Source organism: Pocillopora damicornis, chromosome 2 (assembly GCF_964200805.1).
Source record: "Pocillopora damicornis chromosome 2, jaPocDami1.2, whole genome shotgun sequence".
NCBI lineage: Eukaryota > Metazoa > Cnidaria > Anthozoa > Scleractinia > Pocilloporidae > Pocillopora > Pocillopora damicornis.
In genome coordinates this window covers 8,339,883-8,365,817 of record NC_142671.1, presented here as the reverse complement: position 1 = coordinate 8,365,817, position 25,935 = coordinate 8,339,883, and the positions used below count along the sequence as shown (strand labels likewise).

The 25,935-nt window shown below is 38.4% G+C and overlaps 1 pseudogene; it reads left to right on the top strand.

The window, feature by feature from the left end:
* Nucleotides 1–18,023: 18,023 nt before the first annotated feature.
* Nucleotides 18,024–19,803, top strand: LOC149049760 (uncharacterized; annotated as a pseudogene).
* The last annotated feature ends 6,132 nt before the right edge of the window (nt 19,804–25,935 follow it).

The following is a 25,935-nucleotide window of genomic DNA, read 5'->3' as shown; positions in this document are numbered from 1 at the left end:
TTCAAACTGGGCACTGGGCTCTTTTACGTTTGCAACAGGGTTTCAAGAGGTAGAGGGGGGAGGGCTTCAGAGGCTCACGCTTCCCCCCTCCCCCTTCACTGCACTAAATAGATTGATAGTTTCCTAACATCTGAGTGTAGATTGATTTGCTTTAATGCATATTTCATCATGATTTTTTCCAAATTTTAAGGAAATAAAACCGAAAAACTAAGCCTTTTTCTTAAGTCAGAATGGCATGTTACAATATTTGCAGTGTACATATTTGTTCATGGTGTTATTTAAGAATAACAATTTTATTTCCCCTTTCCATTTTCAGTCAGTCTAACTTGACAAATTACGACTTTTCAGGAGGTAGAAATATAAGATCAAAGGGCTTTTAGATTTAATCTTCAAAGCATTCACTCACAGGTCATCTAAACTGATTAAATCTGTGAACAGTTCTGGGGTTAGCTTCTTCAGTTTGTTGTTACCCAACCACCTATAAGAGTGGCAAGAGAATCAATGGATATCCAGACAGATAAACACACTGAAACGAGAAGCGGGGAAAACGGAGAGAGAGATATGCGGAAAGACAGTATAAAAATAGAAAAAACAATCTAGATAAAGGTTAAGAATGGACTAACAGAGGATAACGACAGAAAGACTTAAAAAAAAAATTGGGTAAAGGTTATAGATGATTTAACAAGCTGGTTTGCAGCCTTTACCATCATTTGGAATGATTAATGAGAAGCATAAAAGTCTGATCATAGAACAGCCTTTGCAAGCTGGCTTGTCGTAAATTGTAATTTCCCTATTAGTCTTCTTGCCCTGCGGTGAAAAATCGTTAACGTCAGTCGTCAGGATTTGCTTTTACAAGTTTAAATCCCATGCCAGAAAGTTCCTTTAATCATAACGTTATTAGAATCTTAAAAAGGTCTCACTTACAGCCTTGTTAAATTCTTCATTCCTCGAAACAGGTTATCAGTTAATTCGTTGAGATAGTTGTCGGACAACTCTCTGCATTGTTCATAGAAATAAAACAGAAAACCAAAAAATAATGGTACCATAAATGTCTTAAACCTGTGAGTAACATTTGATTATGTATTCTGATCGTCCGGGTGAGGGAAGTGGTGAATGACGCTTGCACAACCTCAGCAGAAGTCTTCATTAGAGACTAGTGAAGAGTTGTTGTCAGTCGAGCTGTTTATAGTCCGGTTCCTGCATACTGATTGGTCAGTTTTCCCATGGTGTTATTGTCTGCAAGACTCGAGTACCCGTTAGTCGGTCGTAGTTGGTCGGTCCCGATCCGTCGATCCGTCGTTAAAGGTCGTTCTCTTCGGTTCTATTTGTCTGCAAATACCGTGAATAAGACGTTTGTATGATATTGGCAGTTTTAGGCATCTGTTGAGGGAAGTCTGTTCTAATGTAGCAAGTAATTTAGTGTTAACAACTGGGTTGAAAACGTAAATTATAAAATTTTATAATAGCCACCGTAAAGGGTAAAAAAGCTGACGTTTCGAGCGTTAGCCCTTCGTCAGAGCGATAGATTTGCTGGCCAGAATCTGTCGTCGTAAGTAGTTGGAGCTGTAGGTCAGGAATTACGTAGAGTCCCAGTTGATAGTGTTTTCATAGAGTGAATAATGTTCAGCGATGTGAATTTTGACGTCACCGATTATTGCCTCTCGTTTGTGTCCAGTCATGCGGTTGTTTTTGAAGTTTTTCCGATAAAGAATATTTGCAGTATGAGCAGTTGATCTTATAAAAGCTCCCTGTCTGTTTTCTGGCTTGTCCTTGTCTCTGACTTTAGTTAGGAACTGATGTAGCGTAGATATCTATAGGCGACGCACGTAAGACCTTCACTCTTTCTTTCTCTTGATTTCTTCTGCATTCGCACCTCCCGGGGCCGCACGGCTTTTTGGCCTTACTCAAGTGGTCGCTACAGCCCTTATATGGGGATTTTTGTCCTATGTTTTTAATAAAAAGGTCGCAGGGCCGCAAGGACTATTAGCGCTAACTGCTAACTAACCCAACGTGAAACTAGCTGGAAGTAATCAAGAGGGAAATAAACAGGTCAATGTAAATCACGAAAAAATTCAAACTTCTTTGCCGGGATATCTAGAGGAAAATAAGTTCCCCGTAAATCGAGTGAACTCAGCTTTAGTCGTTCAAGCACTGACTGACGCACTTTTCCTTACTTAGAAGAGAGGAAAAAATAAAGAAAATCTATATGGAATGATTGTCTGAATCTAGGACCTTTTTTTATATTCACCTCCGGTCTAATATATCGATCGCTGTTGAGTACTATACAGCTTCAGTAACTATGAAGAGTAATTCGTTCTCTACTTACAGCCACTCCAGGTTTTTATTTTCTTTGAAAATAATCGGTGGCAGTTGACTGAGCTGGTTAAGGGACAAGAACCTGTAAAATATTTTTTAAAAGTTACCCCATACCTCAAATGGTTAAGTTTTAAGGTGCACAATAAAGAATTGGAAAATTAGTTCGGATATATCAGTTCTCTGACCTTTAGAATTCATAATAGCGAAAAAAGTGTTATCATATTCTTGGTAAGCACAGATCGTTTAGATCTTTATGAGACGTTTGCATGAGAACATTAGCATTGATGAAAAAGTTTTCAACTGAAAATTGCGAGTTATAGGTACTTACAGCTTTCTCAGGGAGGTAAGGTTACCAAATATCGTAGAAGGAAGGCTTTGCAGTTTGTTGGCGTGTAACCACCTGCAGTTAATTTATGTGGAAATAAGCTTCTACCATCCTAAATTTGAATCCTCATTTTAGCTTTCCTGTCTTTGTAATACGATGTCCAAATATCCATTTAAATTATAAAAAAAACCGGCGTAGAAAGTGAATGTTGTAGGAAATACTAAAGAAACATCCTGCATGGTAATTTCTTTACGAGTAATTTGTTTATGAGTCATTGTATCACTGAGAGAGAAAGATGGCGATGGGTGCCATAAAACTCGACAAATGCAAATTCGTAAAAGATTTGAAGAAAGTCCTCGGTAAAAATTGCCAATTAGTTGGCATGAATAATATTAGGCATGTATGTTGCGCGAGAGAACACTCTCTAATCTACAAAGCTAACTAAATATGTTTTCAGGTCTTCGTTTTTTGATATATGATCAAGGGGGAGAATTTGAAAATTGCCTCCATCGGGAGCTCGAGCTATGCGGCGTGGAACATTCTCATACTACCCCACATCACCCCCAAGGGAACGGTCAAGTTGAGCGCTTCAACCGGACACTTTTGTGAATGCTCCGTATCTTGCCAGAGACCCAGAAATCACGTTGGGCAGAACACTTGAACCATGTGGTACACGCTTATAACTGCACGAAACACGAATCAACTGGCTACTCACCGTTCTTCCTCCCCTTCGGTTGCCACCCCCGTTTACCGGTAGACTTAATTTTTGGAACCGAAGATGAAACCAACCTCGTGAACCACTCATAATATGCCGAAAAGTGGCGAAAAGCAAAGACAGAGGCATACAAATTAGCAGGAAAGACGTCCAGTGAAGCAGGCACACGAGCTAAACAACATTATGACCTGTCTGGTGATAAAGCGGAAATGGACAAGATACTCTAACCCAGGATAACAACAGCCCACCAGACAGTCCCGAACTGGAACCTAGGCCTAAACGACAGAGACATCCACCAACAGTTCTGACGTACAACACACTTGGCAATCCCACATATGAGACCCAAGCTGCTGTACACGTCATAGCCGCCAACAGTGTTTCTGGAAGTCAATTACCTCAGTGCGGTACTCCTCATCTTCATTGGAGAACAGATTTACCAGCTGTACAGCAGTTCCAGCTACCCTCATAACCACCTTTTTCCCAGTATCCAGTAATCCTTGGATACCCGGGAACGTACCTGCAGTATCCATCCATGCCTTAACCTGTGCTCCACCTGTACAGCAGTTCCAGCTACACCCATACCCACCTTTGTCCTAGTATCCAGTAATCCTTGGCTACCCAAGAACGTACCTGCAGTATCCATCCATGCCTAAACCTGTGTTCTAGCCAGTTAACCAGTTCCTTAACTCACAGGTTTGAGTTAAAGAACAGTTTTGACAATAGAAAGAAGCAGTGAATTCAGTTTGTTTTAAGTTTTAAGAAAAGATTTAGAGTGAAAACAAAAAAAGTGAGTGACCACAGCAAAATTTATAAGCGTTTTATTTGACCGAAGCTATAATTCCATTCGTTTTGGTTGGATACGTGACCGGTCACAGCTAGCTTTCAGTCATTACTATATGCAAACACGGTCCAAATTGATAGTTCAGAAATTCGAAAAGAATTAAATGAATGGCGTCTACTGAAAAAATTGCCATTCCTTCGTCTGATACAGACCATGTCGTCCAAATTCCTCTGTTTGATTACGTTAAAAGTCAGAGAGCGTTATCTAAAGAACATCTCGACTATCAGAATCGATCCTGTTTTGATAGGTGGGAAACGCTTCGAGCCTGATTGCTTACCGTCGGTGGAATCGACTCACTTGCTCTGCTATTTTGTTTTCAAGACGAGCTATTATGCGCAAAAAAGCCTTCTGCAGTCTTGAGGCCTACAATCAAATTTGGATTATTACCGCGAGGGATAGGACAATAAACTGCGCTGATTGTTTGGGATGCAGGGCAGGCCTCACCGAATCATGTTTGCTCATAGCTAGTGTTCTATTTTACCTTGAGGCCTGGACAAAGGTCGATAGAAAGCTTTCCTGTATGCAACTTAAGTGCCCTTTGGTACTTCCCAGTTCCACAAACAAGGTGGAATACTCTCGTGTCCGCGATATTAGCTTTAAATCCGCTAAGAAAATGCAAGCTGACCTTGATGAAACGATAGAGAATCTCAATGAGGGACTTCAGTTTTCTGAGAACTCGGAAGTCTTCTCTGGAAGTTGCGTTCAAAAACCGGAGGTGCCAGCGCCAACGCAAGTGGAAATGAAAAGTTTGACCTCAGCAAATGCAAAACAAAGCCTGTGTTGCTGAGCTTGGTGCCCCTGCTGATTCGACATCGAAGGAAATGTCGATCATTTACCTTTACTCCTGGTTCATCAATTATTTGTTTTTTGGACTCGATTTCTTCCCGTAGCTGCTTTTCACGTTCTCCTGCGACACGTTTCAGCTCACGACCTCTGGCTCTCTCGTCTCGCTTGGCGGCAACTTCAAGATAGGCTTGAAGCTTTTCGAAAGAAACGCATTACTGATGACCTAGATTTTGGGTCGGAAGCAAATCTGGATTGTAACGATCCCACAGTTTAGCCGCTTTTCCGGAGATAAAAATTTTACCACAGACCCTGCCGTGGAAAGTTTCCGTACTTCTTCTCATCGACTAGTAATAATTGAAGGTATTCTTGCCATATTAATTCCTTTATCACGACCACTTCGGGTCCCTGCATCTTTACCGTCAGTTTAGCTGCCAGTTCCTTCTAACAAAATACTACAAACAGTTGGTCATGCGAGTTAAAAAAAAAAAAAAACTAGATCATCCGGGTCTTCCAAATCGGTAGTACTCTCCATAAAAATACCTGTGTGGTAGCCGCCCAAGGGAAGACCTTTGCCCCTCGAGCAACGCTTCTCTCGTGCTCTCCAAACCTTCTGCGTGTGTTCACACTTCAATATATGCACAATTGCCATCAAAAATTTTGCCCGTGAAGAAGGAGAATGTTGAATAAATATGTTGGATTTAGAGCAAACCTAAGAATCCATCAAACACAATGTTGAGGGAGGCATTTCAAGTGTATGTGGTTGTACATGCTCCTCCAACATGATGTTGGACAAAACATAACTGATCAGGACTAAAGTATACAGTTGTGACTCAGACGTAACTATCTCTTATTTGGCTTAGCTCACTGTTCACCTTTAATTCCTCAATTTCCATCATGTCGATGATCTTTAAAATAAAGAAATTTACATCCAGCTCCCAGGCAGAATAGAAGAGAGAGTCTCTGCCAGAACTCAAACCCGCACCTTTCTATCCCAGGTCCAACGCGCCAAACATTAGCCATAATAACGATTAGACCACAAGGTCACGCGTAAATATTCGTTGATTTTAGCTTTCGTTTGCAATCAAGGAAAGATTTAGAATTGCCCCTGTTTCTGATTTTATCCAGCCTTGTGAATAACTGCATTATTCGTAGAGGCAAAGAGTGCTACCCACAATTTCTGCAGCCGAGTCAGTTTATCAGAAATGTTGGGTGGTAGTTCTTTTAACTGATTGCCCTTTAACCACATGTGATAAAGGATGTCGATGGCAGGTTACCAATGACAATGACATATGGTATTGAAACTTTTTCCATTTTCTCTCAGTATCGTCATTTTTTCCTAGCTGATTTGCACGAAGCATATTTTGCTATAACAGGACAAAGTTTCCTTCTACTGGAAAGCACTTTACATGTTTTATCTTTTCCTATGATCTGCTCACCCACTGTTTTCTAATGATACAATACTTTCTTTCTGTATAGCACGTTGGTTTTGTCGATCTCACGATTGCGTTTCTACCTAATTTATGCACAGCTCATTCAAGGTAATTTAGACGTAAGACGTAAGAGCATTCATGACGATTACAACGAATAAAGGGAAATACAATTTTGTATTAAATATCTACCTAATTTATTTCATTGCATTGTTCATGTTACATTTAGCTGCTAAGAAAATGATTAAGGTTTTACGCCAACTCTGATCTGCCAACTCGATAATAATGTGAATCAACCTTATTGGCCCTTTGATAACAAAAGCGAAGAAAATAAACAAAACAAAACAAAAATGCAAAATACTTGTTTTCGCATCTATCAATTAATCTGTTGATATATACTTACAGTTCAGTTAAGCTGGTCAGGTTGTCAAATATTCCCTCTGGCAACGTTTGGAGCTCATTCTTCGAGACGTCACTATAGTTGGGTTGAAAAGAAGAAAAAAATCAGAAGTCCAGATTAAAGCAGTCTATTCTCTCTTCAACATTGGGTAGACCAGCTTCTTCTTGGTTGTGATCGATTCTAAAAGCTGCAGCTATTCAGATATTACCCGCATGTTAAGTTACGATTAATGTTCTTGCTTCTACTCATTATTCCAATACTTATTTCAACGATTACTCTGTTGTTTATTGTCAGGCTTGAAAAACAGGTTAGCATGAACAAGTACAATTTATTTGAATTAATTGTCATCAGATTCCCTTACGATAATGGCCATCTCACTAAAATTTGCCACGCTCTCGACTCTAACTGTCTCTCAGTCGGTAGTAGCGACCAAGCACTATTCGGTAGCACGAGTTTGATTCCAGTCGCTGCACTAATATTTGTCAAGGCTTCTTTTTTGAAATTTCTATAGAAGCACGGTCAACTTGCAAGGATCCTACCGTCAGTTATTTATCATCCATCGGTCAAAGTTTAATTCTTTTCATTTAATTGTGCGCAATGAATAGACCGCTCTGTAAATTCAGTCCTACATAAGGCTAAAAAAAGCAACCGACATGTTACTTTTCTTTGATGACACTGATCAGCTCTCACTCATAGGATAAATAATAAGTTTACTATACAATACTTAATAATTTTTAATAAGGTTAAAATTTAAAATGCTTATATAATGAGAGAGAAACAACAAAAAACGCCATACGAAACGTATCTGTCGAGCAATGTGGCAGCTTGTTTAACTAAAATGTTCATGTCCTTCAAATTTCACTTTTGAGTGTGTGTTGTTAATGGAATTGTTCGCGTAGCCTCTCTCTGACTTTCCCGGCCAGGTGTGTTCTGAACAAAGTTTTTTTTTTAAGACAAAACCTGGCTTTCTTTATGTACTCAGCGCAATCACAGTTTAAAAATTCAACGATTGAGTAGCATTACAGAGGCACCTTATTAGCTGCTATTTAGAACTCAAAAAACAACCATTAAGTAACGCTAAGGGTTTGTTGAGGTTGCGGCTTACTCAAATCCTCAACAACTACAGGGGTAGCGCGGTGCGAGGTGACAATAATCCAAACTCCTCTTGGTAGATTTAAACTGATTTAATAACTGATCAAAAGTTCAACGGTCTAGATCAATCGGTTGCGTTTGAGATGAGGGCTCATGAAGATAACGAATATCGAAGATCGTTGACCTTAGTAGCAGTAGCAGTAGAAAAAATAGTAGTAGCTGTAGGTCCAAATTAAGTTGTAGGTTCGAACTGAAATACGATAAAGAAATTAGAGTCTAACCTTGCATAGTTGCAACCGTCTCTAACCTATGGAGCCGTTTGTGTTTCTCAGGCCCTTGAATGAAGCAGTCCGGTAAACCAATTTTAGTTGGCAGTGTGGTAAGAAACGGATGCTTAGTTGCTCTTGCCGCAGCAGTTGTAACATACTGTTCACTGAATTCTTAATGATAAGCATCACCCGAACTAGGTTGCGATGTACGAGTGTGAGCCTGAGGACGTGTTGTCACTAAGCCCAGGGTTAGGTGTTTTATCAAACTGTAGGTGTCCAAATACAGGCATGAGCCACAATTAACCAATTGTATGATTACAGCGAAAACATCGGACAGGCCAAACGTCAGTTTGGTAAACGTTTGAAAGAGCATCAAACAGCTGGTTTTCTTTGGCAAAAAAGAGAATTCAGTAGTAGCTGTAGGTGCAAATTAATTATAAGTTTTAGGTTCGAACTGAAATACGATAAATAAAATAGAGTCTAACTTTGCATAAAAGTTGCTGCATGACAAAGGCAGCTTATTAGCAGCACGTTTAAAAATGAGAAAAGAGTTCCTAGGTCAGTGATTTTAATTCAATATTTTCTCGAACATTTACTCTCTTTGAAACTCATATTTGTTTTACTCTACTAAGTTTTCCGATCACTGGGCGCGATCAATTTCTGTTCTGCAGTTTTTATTACATAGGTAACGATCTCTTATCTTAGTCAGATTTCCGGCCACAATTATCACAAGTTATTGTTCAAATTGGAGGAGATAACTCAGTCGGAAAGTGCAAATGGCTTTAGTTAAGTTAGGGTAATCGTACTTACATGATACTTGAGGACTATAAATATTATGTAAGGTTTTCCATACATTCCGCCTGTTTGCAACCTATTCTACTGAAATGTGTCTCAAATTTTGCACTGTTGTTTTCATTAGAGAGCTTTGTCCTGGTTTGTGAAACCGAAAAAAAAGATTTAGTCTAGACTTTTCCAGTTCGTCGTGTGACCTGCGTTAATCTTTGCCATCCTTGATCTTTCTGTTTTTTTCTGACCTCTTTAGTTTTTTGCTGCATTCATAAAGTATGGTATTATTTTTTAAGGTTTCCTTCTTCTACACACAATACCCTTTAGCAATTTCGACTGCCAAAGAAATGAAATATTTGCTGAAGAGATTTTAACCATCTGTTTATCTAAAGAAAATTGACAGGGGGAGTAACGATAAAAGGCAGCGCAGTGCCATTAGCTTTTCAAGAAATATATTGTTACATTTCCTAAAATATCATGATATAGCTAGCTGTTCTTTACCTGCTCTATTAGACGACGACAGCGACGAAGACGTGGTTATTATTTGTAAATTGGTTATTATTTTTTGATTAAGATTTGTAATGTTTATGATAACTTTGGGAAAGAGAAATAACGTAAACGTTATACCAGAAGTATCTGCGATCAAGTTCACCTCCGAGTTAGCCAATCAGCGCGTGCGAAAAGCACCATTCACTCGTGTGGTATATAGTAACACTGATTTACCGGTACGCATCGTGGAGCTGGAGATAGTTGCGAGACGCGGAGATGGGATCGTAATTTGTATCCTTCAGTCGCCAATAGGGTGAGGCATTCTACGCTCAGCCCTCGCCAAGTAAAACTGTTAGGTTTCGTTTTCTTTTAATTCATTATTGTTGTCATGTTGGCACCTTGTTTCAGTTTAATGTCTAATCAGATCCTTCCTTGATAAAATTACTTTTTATCATGTGCACACCATGTTTTACATGGGACGCCTGAAGTTCTGACGATGACACTACTACCTTGGTCGAGGTCACCCGTTCCCCTTTTTCACGCCTGCTGGCTTTTGGGGATTTTGTGTCCGGCTTTGGTGCATTTCGTCTTCCTCATGCTATCGGACATGCACGCCGCTCAGAACCCGCCGTGTCATTTGGCACCAAACGACGGCCTATCGTGTCATTTTACCGTTCCCTGCGTTCACCTTTAAAAACGTTTTCCCATGCAGACTTACATTTGATACTTTTTACAACTTTTTTCACTTATTAAAGTGTTTCTTCGAGCTAGAAAAGAAATCATTGAATTTTAAAAGGTTTCAGACGTCAAAGAGGTTGAGGTGTGGGGGGGAGGGGTAAATGCTAGACACTCCCATCAAAAAGACATCCGTAAATGAGTAACTTCCGACGGCTTCTTATCTGTTAATGTTAATTGCAATTATTAGCACACGAAAGCAAAGCCATGTTTGTTCCCTGTCATAAATTTTAAACTTAGGTTAGCAGTGTCGAAAAGGAGCAATTCGCATGTTGATGATATAACTTAAATTATTTTATTCTTACAGTCCTTTTAAATCTTTCAAGTTGTTGAATATTCCCTTTGGTAACATCTTCAGTTCATTTCCAAACGCTGATCTATAAAGACGATAAAAACTACAAATTTTTTAGCCCAGCAAAGTTTTTATTATTATTCTACTGATCCTTCTTTGCCTTATTCTACTGAAAGATGTTTCAAATTTTGCACTGTTGTGTTAATTACAGAGCTTTGTCCTGGTTTGTGAAACCAAAAAACAGTTTAGTGTTAATTTTTCTAATTCGTCAGGTGACCTGCACTAATCTTTGCGATCCTTGACTTTTCTGGTTTTTTCTGGCCTCTTTAATTTTAATGCATTCTAAAGTACTGTATTATTTTATGATTTCCTTATTCTACAGACAGTACCCTTGAGCAGTTTCGACTAACCAAAGAAATAAAATATTCGCAAACGCTAATCACACGTATTTCAAACTTTACTAGAACAAACTTGACACATTGTTGAATACGGTAACTGAAAATGACAAAATTACAAACACGCGAATGAGCATAAAATAACTTACATCGTATGAGTGAAAGTACTGGAAAACGACAAAGCGAGATAAACAAGGATACTTACAAGACGAATGTGACCAACCCAAAGACGAAAACATGAAACCCAGAGCTAGATATGTAACGGTAATTTTCACAAACTAGACAACTAACCAAATAAATTACGTGCAACCAATATATATACGATATGCAAATAAATATAACAAGTACAAAACTGGTAACTGACAAAGGACACTAATGGAAGACGAGAAAATAAACACCTAACACGAAACTATGAAACACCAACACTAACAAAAAATGATAGTACAAATTCTTGCGCCTACACTTTTCACTATCTGTTTATCTAAAGAAAATGGACAGGGGGAGTCACGATAAGTGGCAGCGCAGTGCCATTAGCTTTTCAGTAAATGCATTGTTACATTGACTAAAAAATACCGGTTTACCGCCGGCTCTATACGACGACGACAACCACGAAAACATAGTTATTTTTAAATTGGTTACTAATTTATCCATCAAAATTTGAAATGTTTATGATAACTTTGGGAAAAAGAAACAAAGTAAACGCTATACTTGAAGTAGCTACCGATCATTGTGGCAGCATGGTGAACTAAAAAGTCTTTTATTCAGATTGTTCCCAAGCCTCTTCAAGATAATTGTTCCTCAGAGAGAGAGCGGTATAGCGTATAGTTGTTAACAAATCCTTGACCCCAGCAACTCTTACATGGACCAAACTGTCCCAATGAACTTAGCAATCATATCAATAAATATCAAAATCGAAAGGAGCCCTTACATAGTAAATTGCAAATAAGACAATTTATTTTCAAATAAAAGTGTGCGTGACCAGAAACTTTACCAAATAATTTCTACTGTTAAAAAGTAAGAAAAAAAACACAACCACTCACAAACTTTCCAAGTACTTTAAGGTCCTAAATATTCCTGGATGAAGACTGCTTAGATTGTTGTTGTAGATATACCTGTGGTTTGATTGGGACGATTGTCAAAAACACAAATAACACTCTTTGTTTTCTGTTATGAAGCAATCCAATCTTAGTCTAAAACCCCAACGCCTTAGTAGCATCGTAAATTCAGCTTATTGCAGCTCATTTGGAGCTTAGAAGTAGGTAAAGTAAAACTTAATTTAGACAGGACAGCCCTTTCAGTTCCAAAGCTGATATCCATAGGGGCCATGTATCGAAGAACAATTCTGATTACAATATATTAAAACTTAAATTACCGTGAGAGCTATTGGCCGTAAATACCGAGAATCCGCCGACAATCGAAAATTTCGTAATTCAGTTTATTTTTCTTAGAGGACCCTTTTCATGAACCCTTTTCTGATGACCTCTTTACTTCGATGAACCTTTAATCTACTGTTCGAACCTTTGATCTACCGTTCTGCCTTGTTTTGCCTTGTAGAATAGTTATGAATGTCAGAATTTACGAATGTTTTTAGCAAGGCGTTGCTAAAAAAAATTTTAAAAAATTTTGGCGTTGCTGAAAAAAAATAAGATTTCATTCAGCTGATTCGTGAGTTTTACAGTTCATTGCCGCTAACTGAACACTGAAATGGCTCCCCACGTACTTGCGCAACAGTGTCCATTTTAGACCTAACTGAAATGAAACTTTGCCCTTTATAATTATTATAAAGGAGCAATCGCACGTTTCATCGTTAAAACATTAGGATCGATGTAACTAGTGTTTTCAGAAGTTGACGAAGTCGCTGCAAGGCTCGGGCAATTTCTGTACCTTCTGAAAACTACTGTAATATTAATCTTTCATTCTGCTCGGCCCTATGCGATTACCTTTACAGAGTGAGACTATAAATATTATGCTGAATAAATTTTTAATTTAATGCACTTCGCCAACATAACAGATGAATTTTAGCTGTACGTCTGCGAATCGAAACAAAAGCTTAATCATTGCAATAATGGATAGTTTTTGGTAGGTTAGTATTTACGTTAAAAGTTCAGCACTAGAGCGACGTAAGCTTAGGTGATACCCAGCCAAGTCATTATAAAAAATAATTATATATCAACTACCCCTGATAGATAATTGAGAGAACGTTTGCAGGTCAATTCAATCTTAAATATCCGCATTGTTAAGAATATAGAGTGTGCTACTCGCAAGTACTATAGATGAGTCAAATTATCAAAAACGTTTGGTGATAGTTATTTAACTGTTTGAAATCTAACTGCCTGTGATAAATAATGGCTATTGAGTATATTTGTTGACAGGGCAGCGTTCACCCATTTTAAAGCACTCTACAAGTTATAATACATCTGCTCAGCCAGTATCCCGGATACTGGCTCTAATGAACTTGCTATGAATTACTAAAAATTAGAGGTCTTCGGGAACTACTAAAATCGGGAATGTTCCCACTAAGTATTTGGGAATTGTTTAGGCCTGTTAGATGATCTTTAAATCCTTGTGCGAGTCCCGTTTTTGGTTTTTTCTGTGCCGCAAGACCACACATTCATTTTTACCTTTTTAGTGATGTGTCTTTGACAGTTGAAATAGGGGTTAATTCTCGTACAATAATCGTCATCGCTGGTCATGTTTAGGTTAGTCCTTGACCTTGCCTAAGGTCCCCATCGGGAAGTTCTCTCTAGGGTTTCAGTTCTCGAAGTTTTAGTTGTTATTGAAGTACTTTGTTGTTCATTTCGAATGTCTAGTGAAATTATTTGAGTTAGCGTTCTAAAAATATGTTCACTCTGCCAAGGTCAGTTTTCGCGTAAGCCCAAACATACCTATACTAATAGGATATTTAAGAGCGTGTACTGAGGGCTAAATTTGACAAAAAGACTCAGTCTTTCAGACGAAGAGCCATTTAGAGTCGTTGAGCAGAGAGGGAATGAAAGTTTTTGATCAAACTCCCGGTGCCTCCGTTTGCACGAGTTTCTTAAGTTAGTTAACTCTATCAGTCCAACAAATCAAACAACCTTCAATTCGTTAACGGGACTCTGATTAGCCTAAGCTTGGCCGAGAAGACCAGCCAGGAAGTATTTTTTCACAGATATTCGACAGTTTTTCCTTGTATAAATTGTAACTCTTGAAAATGAGGTTAGGAATCCTTCTGCGATAGAGGGCCAGTCCTCTAACATCTTGAATTGAACGCGATGCTCAACCAATTTTCTTGTAATATGCTATTTCCGCAGTCCCAATTGTTCTCGCGGTTTAAAAATCTGGTGCCGAAATTACGTCTCAAGAACGAGGCCAAGAGCGAAGTCGCTCTCATCGTTAGAAAAAATAAAGTGCTGTGTTGGTGAAAATGAGCGAAAGTTTTTACGAAATTTAACCTAATGGAGTGAGTAATAATTAGTGAGAGAGAGGCTATCAACTAAGTAATGGCGGCAAAGGAAAGAAAAAAAAGGTGTAACTGTACCATTTCCCGGTGCCTCCGTTTGCACGAGTTTCTTAAGCTAGTTAACTCCACCAGTCCAACAAACTAAATAATCTTAAATTGGTTAACGGGACTCTGACTAGCCTAGCCTTGGCCGAGACGACCAGCCAGGAAGTATTTTTCCACAGGTATTCGACAGTTTTTCATTGTGTTAATTGTCACTCGTGACAATGAGGTTGGGAATCCTTCTGCGATAGAGGGCCGGTCCGCTAACATCTTGAATTGAACGCGATGCTCAACGAATTTGCTTGAAATGAGCCATTTCCGCAATTCCCAGTGTTCTCACGATATTAAAAAAATCTGATGCCGAAATTACGTCGCGAGAACGAGGCTAAGTAGGAAGTCGCTCTCATCGGTAAAGAAAATAAAGTGTCGTGCTAGTGAAAATAAGCCAAACTTTCTGGAAATTCAATGTGGAAGAGAGAAAAGTAATTTGTGGGATGGAGGATATCAGTTAAGTGATGGTGGCAAAGGAAAGAAAAAAGGCAGAACTGTTCCTTTTATGCACTACAGCAATGAAGCAAATAAAACAAGCCGCTTCTGGAAAAGACCACAAAACGTTGTTAGATGCTTAGACGTACGCCTTCTTTAACATTTCAAAGTTCTTGTCCATCGTCTGCATGCAGCCTCGCCTCAGTTGTTTTCATGTTATCACTTAATTGTTGCTTTTTTTTTCTTCCTGATTCTTACGTAGCGGGGGCCTACTGTAATTTTCGAAACGAAACATGACGGAAACGAATTGGAAATCTATAATTTGCAAAATAAAAAGCTTTATTTTTCGAAATGAAGATCTTTATTTTGCGAAAAGAGAACACTCAGAGTAGCAGCATGACAAATACAGCTCATAAGCAGCGCATTTAAAAATGAGAAAAGAATTCCTTTGTAACGCTTAAAAACTTTCCGCAGATATTTTTTATTTTTCAGTGATTTTAATTCAATTTTCTCGAATATTTACCTCCTTTGAAAATCATTTTTTACGCGACTAAGTTGTCCGATCATTGGGCGCTATCAATTTCTGTTCTGCCGTTTTGATCACATAGTTAACGATCTCTTAGTCAGATTTCCGGCCTCAGATGTAAAAATTTATTGGAGATATAAAAAATTGGAGAGGATGAGTTATCACCCAATAGGAAAAAGTACATCGGCTCAGTTAAGTTAGTGTAATTGTAGTTACATGATACTTGTGGACTACGAATATTATGTAAGGTTTTCCATACATCTCGCCCGTTTGTATTCTCCGACGTCGCAAATGTATCTAGGCAGTACGTCTGCCAATTGAAACAAAAAACTGATCGCCGTAGTTATGGAAAGTTTTCGGTTACTCAAAGTTTATTGCTTTTATTTCACAGGAGCTCACAATGTACCCTGATCATAACTTTTGATCTGCAAAGCTGGATCATGGTTCATATAGCATCGTACTGCTATCACGATCACGATTTTTATGTCAAAGTAGAAATCTGCATTCATGATTCCTATAAATACTTAATCTTTTAATACTAGTAAACACGCATGTAACATCTAAAAGACGCTTACTCTCGTTCATCAATCAATTAATCAGTTGGTATACACTTACAATCCAGTTAAGTTGGTCAGGTTGTCGAATATTCCCTCCTGTAACGTATGGAGCTCGTTGTCGTTTACACCCCTATAGTTGGGTTTAAAAAAAAAAAAGCTTCAGAAGTCCAGATTAAAGCAATCTATACTCTCTTCAACAATAGGTAGACCAGCTTATTCTCAGTTAAGATCGCCTCTAAAAGCTGCATCTATTCGTTCACTACCCGCTTGTGAGGGTATGACTGACGTTCTTGCTTCTACTCATTACTCCAATACTTATTTCAAGAATTATTCAGTTGTTCATTGTCAGGCTTGAAGGAAAATGATACCTGGTCAATTTCCAAATGGAATGTAGAGAATACATGGCAATCCATTTCCCCATAGTTGCACAGATAAAAAGAAATCGAGGAACTGGTAATTATGAATGAGTGCAATTTATTTGAATCAATTGACATCAGAATCCTTTTACGATATTGAAGAGTCCATTAAAATTAGCCCTCCGTCTCTCAGTTGGTAGCAGCAACCAAGCACTATCCGGTAGCACGAGTTTGATTCCTGGCGCAGCACGAATATCCTTGAAAGCTTCTTTTTTGAAATTTCTTTGAGCGTACGGTCAACTTGCAAGAGGGTGTGAATGGGGTTAACCGACTAGCGACAAAGGGCGTAAAAAATTACTGACTACCGACGAAACGGGGAAAAAATTACCGACTAGCGACAAATAAATTCTAACCGACAACCGACAACCGACAACCGACATGGTCAGACGTGATAGGGATGTTTGTATTCAGAAAGAACAGCATTTTGATGATTTCTAGCTCAGAAAATCCTTCTTCACCCGACGTAACCACATTAATTCCAAATTTAGCCGAATTATAGAATTTCTTGTCTTCAAATTACTTTAAATCCACGGGATCCTTCTTTTCGGTGAGCAGCGTGGGCTCATTTCTAGAACAGCGGCTCACAATCGAGCCGACGAGACGCCCTGCTGTTGACTTTTTATTGCTCGTTGTTTGTTCATGCGGTCGGGTCATGACTGGGATTGCTAAAGTCATCGTGAGTTTTTTTCGAAAAGGTGAAGAAGTCGCCATCGAACGTCATCGAAGCAGGGTCCCAGTAGACAAAGAAGCTCATAGAGGAGTATCTGAACTAAAAAAACACCTTGCGGAGTTTTTAGGACTAAAGGAGCAGGCACATCAATATGGAATTGGCGGATTTTCGTTAAAGTTATTTCGCCTGGCGAAATCGCCTACGGGCAAATGCGAAAATTTTGCAATTGTGACGGAAGGGCAATGGCAGCTTGAACTTCCAAATTTAATATCGGATGAAAGTAGCAGTGAGCTCAACGTAAGTGTGGAACGCGTGCAGCGGAGTTTGATGAATCACTTTAGTTCTGTAGTTAAATATTAAGCTCAAATATTAACGTGGTTAAACTCTGGTTCCTCCGTTTTTTGTTTGTTGTTTTGTGGAGCGGAATGTTTTTTTTTCTTTTTCACCGTCCATTTGAATGCGAAAATTGAGAAGAAAAATCTCTACAAAGAAGTAGCGAGTAAATCAGTTTAGAAGCTTCTTTCTAATTAATTGGTGAATGAACAACAGTGTAGCTTAACATATTAAAGACCCCGTTCATTTATACACGCCCTTAAATTTATTCGTTTCTGAAAACCAGACGTTCAAATAATATTCAATTCTCTCCTCGAGGGAAGCTACGCACGAGAGATTTCGCTCGATGTGCACGTTTTATACATCTTGACGAGCATTTGCTGATAAGAACTGTGTAAGTTTCTCAAAAGCCTACTAAAGAGAAAACTTAAAACACACGGTATTTAATATTTTAGTACACATTATCCAAGAGGTCACAAACTGGACCGGAAAGCCAGTAGTGTTGCTGAAGGCGTCGGCTACATCTGATAAAAGCAAGCAGAAGTCAATGAACGACACTGAGAAGAAAGGTGACGAGTCAAAAGTGAGAAGGAAACGGAAATCACGAGAAGAAGCAAAAGAAGATGAAAATCTGGCAAAGAGGATCATGACTGAAGGAGGTGACATCGAGAGAAACGAAAGGAGACCTTCAAAAGTTTCAGGATGGTAGGGCTGAATTAGCACTTGTAGTTCGTTTACCTGATTTTCAAAAGTCATAAATTTCGCTACTTTGGAAATTCTGCGGTATTCCTTGTTTATAAACACTGCCTTGTTTATACAACGAAAAACGCTCACTTGGTGCGTTCGCTATGTAAAGATAGTTTCTTTTAAATTCCGGCTAAAAACTGTATTATTATCACTTTGATGGGCATTGTGGCGCATTTGCGTGCTTAAATAAAGAATTTGCCGGGCTAAAATGTATTTTTAAAAATAAACCAAGACAACCAATGTTCGCGCCGTCTTCTTGTAGCGTTGGTAAAAGAAACCGTGGAGCTATTTTTAAAGCCCAAATCATGGCTGAAAACACAGAAAACAACAAGTTGAGCGAGACGTCTGCAACCGATGGTCCACAGGGAACTGTATCACAGAAGACGCAAGTATCTGTGTCTTTGCATAGAAAGGCTATACAAGAACGTGATGGACATTAACCCCCAATTTGTAGATGATCTGCTGCTCGAAACGTTGCTCACAACAGTAGTGGAAAATTTGCACGCTGTTTCGCACCTTAAACACGAGACATTTACAGTACTTACATATGCCCAGGATTTTGGAACAATTTGCAAGGAATCTCTGAAGCGCACATTTAGATGGGCAGCAAAGTACTACACGCATGACAAATCCTACAATCCGGTACCTCAATCCGCCATGCCCCTTTCTGCTATAGCTACGATGACACCTTTGCCAAGTGAGGACATAACACCAGGGATGGAAGGACAGATCAAAGAGTGGCTAGAGAGTTACAGACCAGTACGCCAACGGACGATTAGGAGTGAGACCACAAAAGATAAGGCTGGGGCCTTGCCGCCAGCTGTCTACGCCGTTCACCACACCGACGAGTCTGAAGAGAGGCTTCGATATCCTGAAGAAAACACTGTATCGTCAGCAAATGCACAACGCGTTGTCAGCATACAATTTGTGGACGAAGGGGATGTTACTGAGGTGTTTGAGGATCACAGAGAAGTACAAATCGATGAGTATGAGACAGATTCGGATGACGAGGAATCAGATTTTGAAGAACATCCAGAGGTTGTCAACAGAGCGTGTGTTACCCGATCCGGCAGGGCTGTTCGTGCATTTGTGCGTCTCGACATGTAAGAGGTACTAACAGTTAAAAAATCCATTTAAAGGTGCAGATTGATACGTATGACAACCAAATTTTTGGCAAAAAAAAAGAGAAAAAAAAGAAACCTCGCAGAAAAGCCACGAGAGCCGTTGAATAATAAGTGTAGTGAGTTTTTGTGGACGTCTCGGAAAAAAGACTTCCGTAGCTTACAAATTAAAATTAGGTATCCCAGGGGCTAGAGTGGGTGTTTCATTCTTTGTAGTATTTACCTCTCTTGATTTACTTCGATGCCCCGTAGTCGACAGGAAACAAATTCACATCTATAATAAAAGCTTTGGTGAATTTTATCGGTATACTAGATTTGCAAACAAAAGTGGGGTAGATGAGCACGTTGCTAAATTAAAAAACAGCGTTAACGAGGTTTAAGTGAAAACAAATAATGAATTATTACAAGTATTACACTTCGTCTAGAGTTTAAAGTCTTAAAACTGGGCAAATTGCATAATAAATGTGAATAATTAACGTGTATTTTTAATTATTAACTGAGATTTACCGACAACCGACAAAGGTCAAAAATCTTAACCGACAACCGACAAAGTAATGAAATTTTAACCGACAACCGACATTTTGACCCCCCCATTCAGACCATGTTGCAAGGATCACATCGTAAGTTAATTCTTATCCATCGATCAAATCAAATTCATTTCATTCAATTGTAACCAATTTAATAGACCGCTCCGTTAATTCAGTCCTACATAAGGCTACAAAAACAACCGACGTTTCACTTTTGTTTGTTGACAATGATTAGCAGACTCACTCAAAAGATGAATGATTACCTTGGTAAACAATACTTAATAATTTTTAACAAGGTTACAATTTAAAATACCTAAGTCAAGTCTATGAGAGAGAAACAACAGAAACGCCCTACGAAACGAATCTGTCGATCATTGTGGCTGCTTGTTGAACTAAACAGTTTACGTCCTTCAAATTTCACCTTGGAGAGTGTGTTAATAAAATGTTTTCGCGTTGTCTCTCTCTGCCTCTCTCCGCCAGTTTTGTTCTGAACAAATATTTGTTTTGAAGAATTAATCCCGAGGAGTAATGACTCTTTCATTTTAGCGGAGCCTTTCTTTGCTCCCGCTGGGTGACACGTTGTTTAGAATGGAGTGGAATGTCTGTTGGTTTCTTAAATCGAGAACTCCCTATTCAAACTTTCACCGCTATAGATAGTTGTTTCTGAGAAAGTAGCTTCTGATATTTCAGCCGTTTTGATTAATGGATGGTGTTTATTAACTTTGTCAATAAACTGGTTGATGACATTGTCAATCGCGAAAATTAAGAGCCGCCAAAATGGTAAGGTAAGTTCGGTGAATTCAAGCCAAATCATTATCAAATATAGTTATATATCAACAATTTCTGACAAAATCTTGAGAAAATCTTTCACAGATATTTAATACTGCAATCAAGGATAATTTGGAACTGGCCCCGTTCCTGACTTTAAGCAGCTAGAGAGTGCTACTCACAAGTAATGCAGCTGAGTCAATTCATCAAAAATTTTGGTGGTAGTTCTTTCAACTGATTACCATTTAACTGCCTGTAATAAAGGATCTCGATGGCAGGTTAGTAATAACCATGACAATAATTATTGCAATTTTATGTAATTGAGCATATCAACGTTTACTTCCTATTTGTTTATTTTGTCTTGCTTACAGCTTTCCATTTAGCATATTTGCTAACAGGGAAACGTTTCACATAATTTAAAAGTACTCAATATGCTACTCACAAGTACTGCAGCTGAGTCAATTCATCAAAAACTTTTGGTGGTAGTTCTTTTAGCTGATTATCAGATAACCCCCTGTAATAAAGGATGTGGATGGTAGGTTAGCAACAACTATGACAATAACCATGACAATAATTATGGCAATTTATTTGTTTATTTTGTTTCCCCTACTACTTTCGATTGAGCATATTTGCTAACAAGGAAACGTTTCACATAATTGAAAGGCACTCAACATGCTACTCACAAGGTCTGCAGCTGAGTCAATTCGTCAAAAACTTTAGGTGGTAGTTCTTTTAACTGATTACCATATAACCACCTGTAATAAAGGATGTCGGTGGCAGGTTAGTAATAACAATGATAATTATTATGGCAATTTATTTGTCTATGTTGTTTTCCTTACTGGTTTCCATTGAGCTTATTTGCTAACAGGGAAACTTTTCACATAATTCAAGGGAACTCAACATGTTTTTTGCTTTACTTTATTCTGCTCACCCAGTATTTTCTCATGAATTAAATAATAAACTAATAAAATCAGTAAATAACTACAGAGAAAGCCCTTTGATATTGTGCTTACACAGATTCGGTCACTTTATTTTTGAATAAAAGTCGCTGTGACTAAAATTTTAACGATCGATTTCTATAATTTAGAAGAAAAAGGAAAAAAATATTCCCGGATGAAGGCTGCTTAGTTTGTTGTTGTAAAGAGACCTGATATTTGAAAAGTTGTCAGACTTCTTTTCAAAAACGCATACAGCCACCTTTGGTACCTGTTATGAAGCAATGTCAAAAAAAACCTGGCTTTTCATTATTATATTCAGCGCAATCAGAGTTTGAAAACTCAACGACTGAGTAGCATTACAGATGAGTAGCATTATAAACGCAGCTTATGAGCAGCGACTGTTCACTATGCTGTCATCAAATTTGATCAAAATGTTCAAGGTGAAGAGAAATATCTTGACACTCTACGAACAAAAATCCATAAAAAGCCTATTTTCCTCAGTTCTGGTCTTTTGTTTTCAAAACTTTGAAATATATATCGATATTTCAAGCTCTTTTTAAATTTCCGTCACAGGTTTGAGTTATCGAAAGACGATAATAGACGACCATCTATGCGAACCTAATGTGGCCTAAGTTAAGGGACTTTAAAAGAAGGACCTACTATAATGGTGTGCGGCACTCTTACTTTTTCTTATTGTTCTTTATTATTTCGATGACTCACTAGTCTATTTTGATAAACCGTTCGGTTATATACGAATACCTGGCCGAGTACTGAGCGTCCTTTACTCACGATGGCTTCCAGGTCGGTCAGAGTTTTTTTTAAATTTCACTCTCATAAGATGTGTTCACTTCTCGATAGAAAGGATACGACCACTTTTTCGAATTAAATGGAGGCTATTTTCCCAAACAACACAGCATGTGCTTGTCGTATCTAATTCCTTTGAAGCCATGATGATTTTGATCGCTCTATCAGATTCTTGGCATCGGTTATTGCACTTGTTCAGATTAGATCACTCAATTTACTGAAGTGTCGCTCACTGAATTATTTTTCTCGATCACTTCCTCCGCTCGTTTCCACGAAACAAAAAACTTGTTCAAAAGGCTGTGCACAACTTCATTGCTTCAGTTGTCTATGAGCTAAAACTCCAACGTAATTGAAGGCTTGTCTAAGAAGTATTCCACCTCCTCTCGTATTCATGAAAACTTCTTGGATTTTAAATTTCTGAATTCATTTTAAAATATTCAGAAAAAGCTGTGTAAATTGATTAGCATTGGATTTTGATTCAGTTCTGGTCGCATAGCAACCCCTCTGTTTTGTGATTTTTTTTTTCCAGTTTTGACAATGGAAAGAAGCAGTGACTTCAGTTTGCTTTAAATTTGAAAAAAATATTTAATGTGAAAAAAAATTGTGTGCGACCATAGCAAAATTGAGCGAAGCTAAAATTCCATTTGTTTTGGTTGGATACGTGATCGGTCACAGTTAGCTCCGCGCTACGCCCTTCTTTGCTTTTACCATCCTTATATCTAACGCACGATCGTGGACTAGCTGTTAACTATACACACAGTTGTAACAAACTGTATAGTTTAGCTACCATTCCTTCTAACAAAATACTACAAACAGTTCGTCATTCGAGTTAGAAAAGAAACCAGCTCATCCGGGTCTTCCAAATTGGTATTACTGTCCATCAAAATACCAGTGTTGTAGCCGCCCAAGAGAAGACCTTTGCTCCTCGAAAACGCTCTTCTCGTGCTCTCCTTCTGCGTGTATTGATACTTCGATATATGCACAATTGCTATCAAAACGTTTGCCCGTGGAGAAGGAGAATGTTGAATAAATATGTTTGATTCAGAACAAACCTAAGAATCCATCAAACACAATGTTGAGGGAGGCATTTCAAGTGTATGTGGTTGTACATGCTCCACCAACATGATGTTGGACAAAACATGTTTGATTAGGACCAAAGTATATAGTTGTGACTCAGACGTAAATATCCCTTACTTAGCTGAGCTCAGCGTTCACCTTAGATTCTTCAATTTCCATCCGATCATGTCAGTGATTTTTAAAATAAAAAAATTTACATCCAGCTCCCAGGCAGAATAGAAAAGAGAGTCTCTGCCAGAACTCAAACCCGCACCTTTCCATCTCAGGTTCAACGCGCCAAACATTAGCCATAAAAAAGCTAACTGCAAGCTGGTCATCATGTTGGTTCGTAATAATCCCGATAAGTGATAAATCGATGGTTGTGAATATATGAAAATCATATATGTAAACTGCGGCTTAAGAGCTGAAATTGAATGCGATCTTTGCAGCAACGAAAACCACTCAAGTAGTAGTGAAAATAAGGCCTAAAAAAAATTTACCGAATTCAGAATGACCAACTTCCAGTTGGCTTGTTAGTTCAGTTGGTTGAGCACTGCCCGGTATCGCAGAGGTCATGGATAAGGCTTTCAATTTCATTTCTTAAACCGCAGTTGCCAAAACCAAACATTCATTATCGATGTCTCATCCCTCCACGATTCATTTTCTGAGGTTAGTGGCTCATAGCCACTTTAAATTTTTTCTTTATTGTTGCGCAAAAAATAATCCAGTAGTTTAGCTTGGAAACAATGCAAGGTCAGCGAATACCAAACAAAATCATTATCGAAAATTGTTATATATTAATTATATCTGATACGAACTTGAGAAAATGTTTCTTTTGCAATCAAGGAAAGGTTTAGAATTGCCCCTCTTTCTGATTTTATCTAGCCTTGTTAATAACCGCATTATTCATAGAGCCAAAGAGTGCTACTCACGATTTCTGCAGCCGAGTTAGTTTATCAAAATTGTTTGGTGGTAGTTCTTTTAACTGATTGCCCTTTAACCACATGTGATAAAGGATGTCGATGGCAGGTTAGTAATAACAATGACATAAAGTATTGAAACTCATGAAATCTACCATATTTACATTTTATCTCAGCATCATCATTTTGCCTTGCAAATTTGCACGAAGCATATTTTGCTACAACAGGACAATGTTTCCTTCCATTGGAAAGCACTTGACATGTTTTATCCTTCCCTATGATCTGCTCACCCACTCTTTACTAATGGTACTGTAATTTCTCTCCGCATAGCACGTTGGTTTTGTCGATCTCACGATCGTGTTTCTACCTGATTTATACAAAGCTCATACAAGGTAATTCAATGTAGACGTAGAACATTCGTGGTGATTATTTTCTAAAAGGGAATAAACGGAAAATTCAATTTTTTGTATTAACCATATACTTAATTTATTTCATGGCACTGTCCATGTTACATATAGCTGGTGAGAAAATAACTAAGGTATTAGGTGAACTCTGATCTGCCAACTCGATAATTATGTAGGTCAACCGTCTTTGGCTCCCGATAACAAAACCGAAGAAAATAAACAAAACGAAAAAAATGCAAAATACTTGTTCTCGCGACACCCTGTGTAGGTTATTCAGCCAGTAAACTGATTGAACAAACAGTCTACTACTAAATTGAGTTTTCAAGCGCCGAAAAAATTAAAAACGTTGAACTTTACCCTACACCTAATTTTTTTAGAGACAAGAGAAGAAAAGACGAACGCTTTGCTTCGGTAATTGGTTTCTTAAATGCTGATTACGATGCTTTAAATGGTTGCGTTCAAAGTGAAGTGAACAAGAAACATGCTTTTGAAGACACAGTTAAAAAAAAATTGGCCCCCCTCTGTGATCGATCTCGTAAACTATCCTTTTAGAGTAATAAATAGCAATCCATGCCCACGGGTTGTACAGGATAAAAACCATCGAAGAATGAGTAACTATAAACAAGTATGATCTATTTCAATAAGTTGTGGTCAGATTCATTTACGAGAATGAAGAGCCTACTAGAAGTTGCCTCGCTCCCAACCGTTAGCTTCGTCGCTCATTTAGACTGATCAGCATAGTGACCCTGATACTGAGAAATGATGTAATAACTTTGTATCTTTCTTTTGAGAAAGCCTTGGCCGAGAAGAGTCTCCCCACCGCATCAACTTTGTTCATTCCACCCACTCGATGTTAATAAAGAACAATGGATGGGCTTTGTGGGAGTACAACGCATTGATGAAACACGACTTGTCATAACCAAAACCAGCGGCCTCGAGTCTAATACCTCCACAATTTACTTTTTACATTAGTTTGTAAATAAACCCCTTCAGGCAGCTGGTATGTCGGCTGATAAAGTCCACTTCTGAGAAATTGACCGAAAAACTGAATATTCGGCCGAGAAGCGAAGCTTCGAGGAAAAACTTAGAAATTTTGAGGACAATCTCTCAGCCAAGGACATTTCCAGCCAACATATACCACAAAACCAGAAATAGGTTATTCATTCTCTAACCTCCCATTAATTTTCATCTCAGGCGGAAGCCACTCATAAAAGAGCCCGTGTTTATCTGATTGCAGATACTTATTTTAACATTAATTATCACTGAACTCAAACGACTTTGTTTTTCTTCCGTTTAAAACAATTGAGATG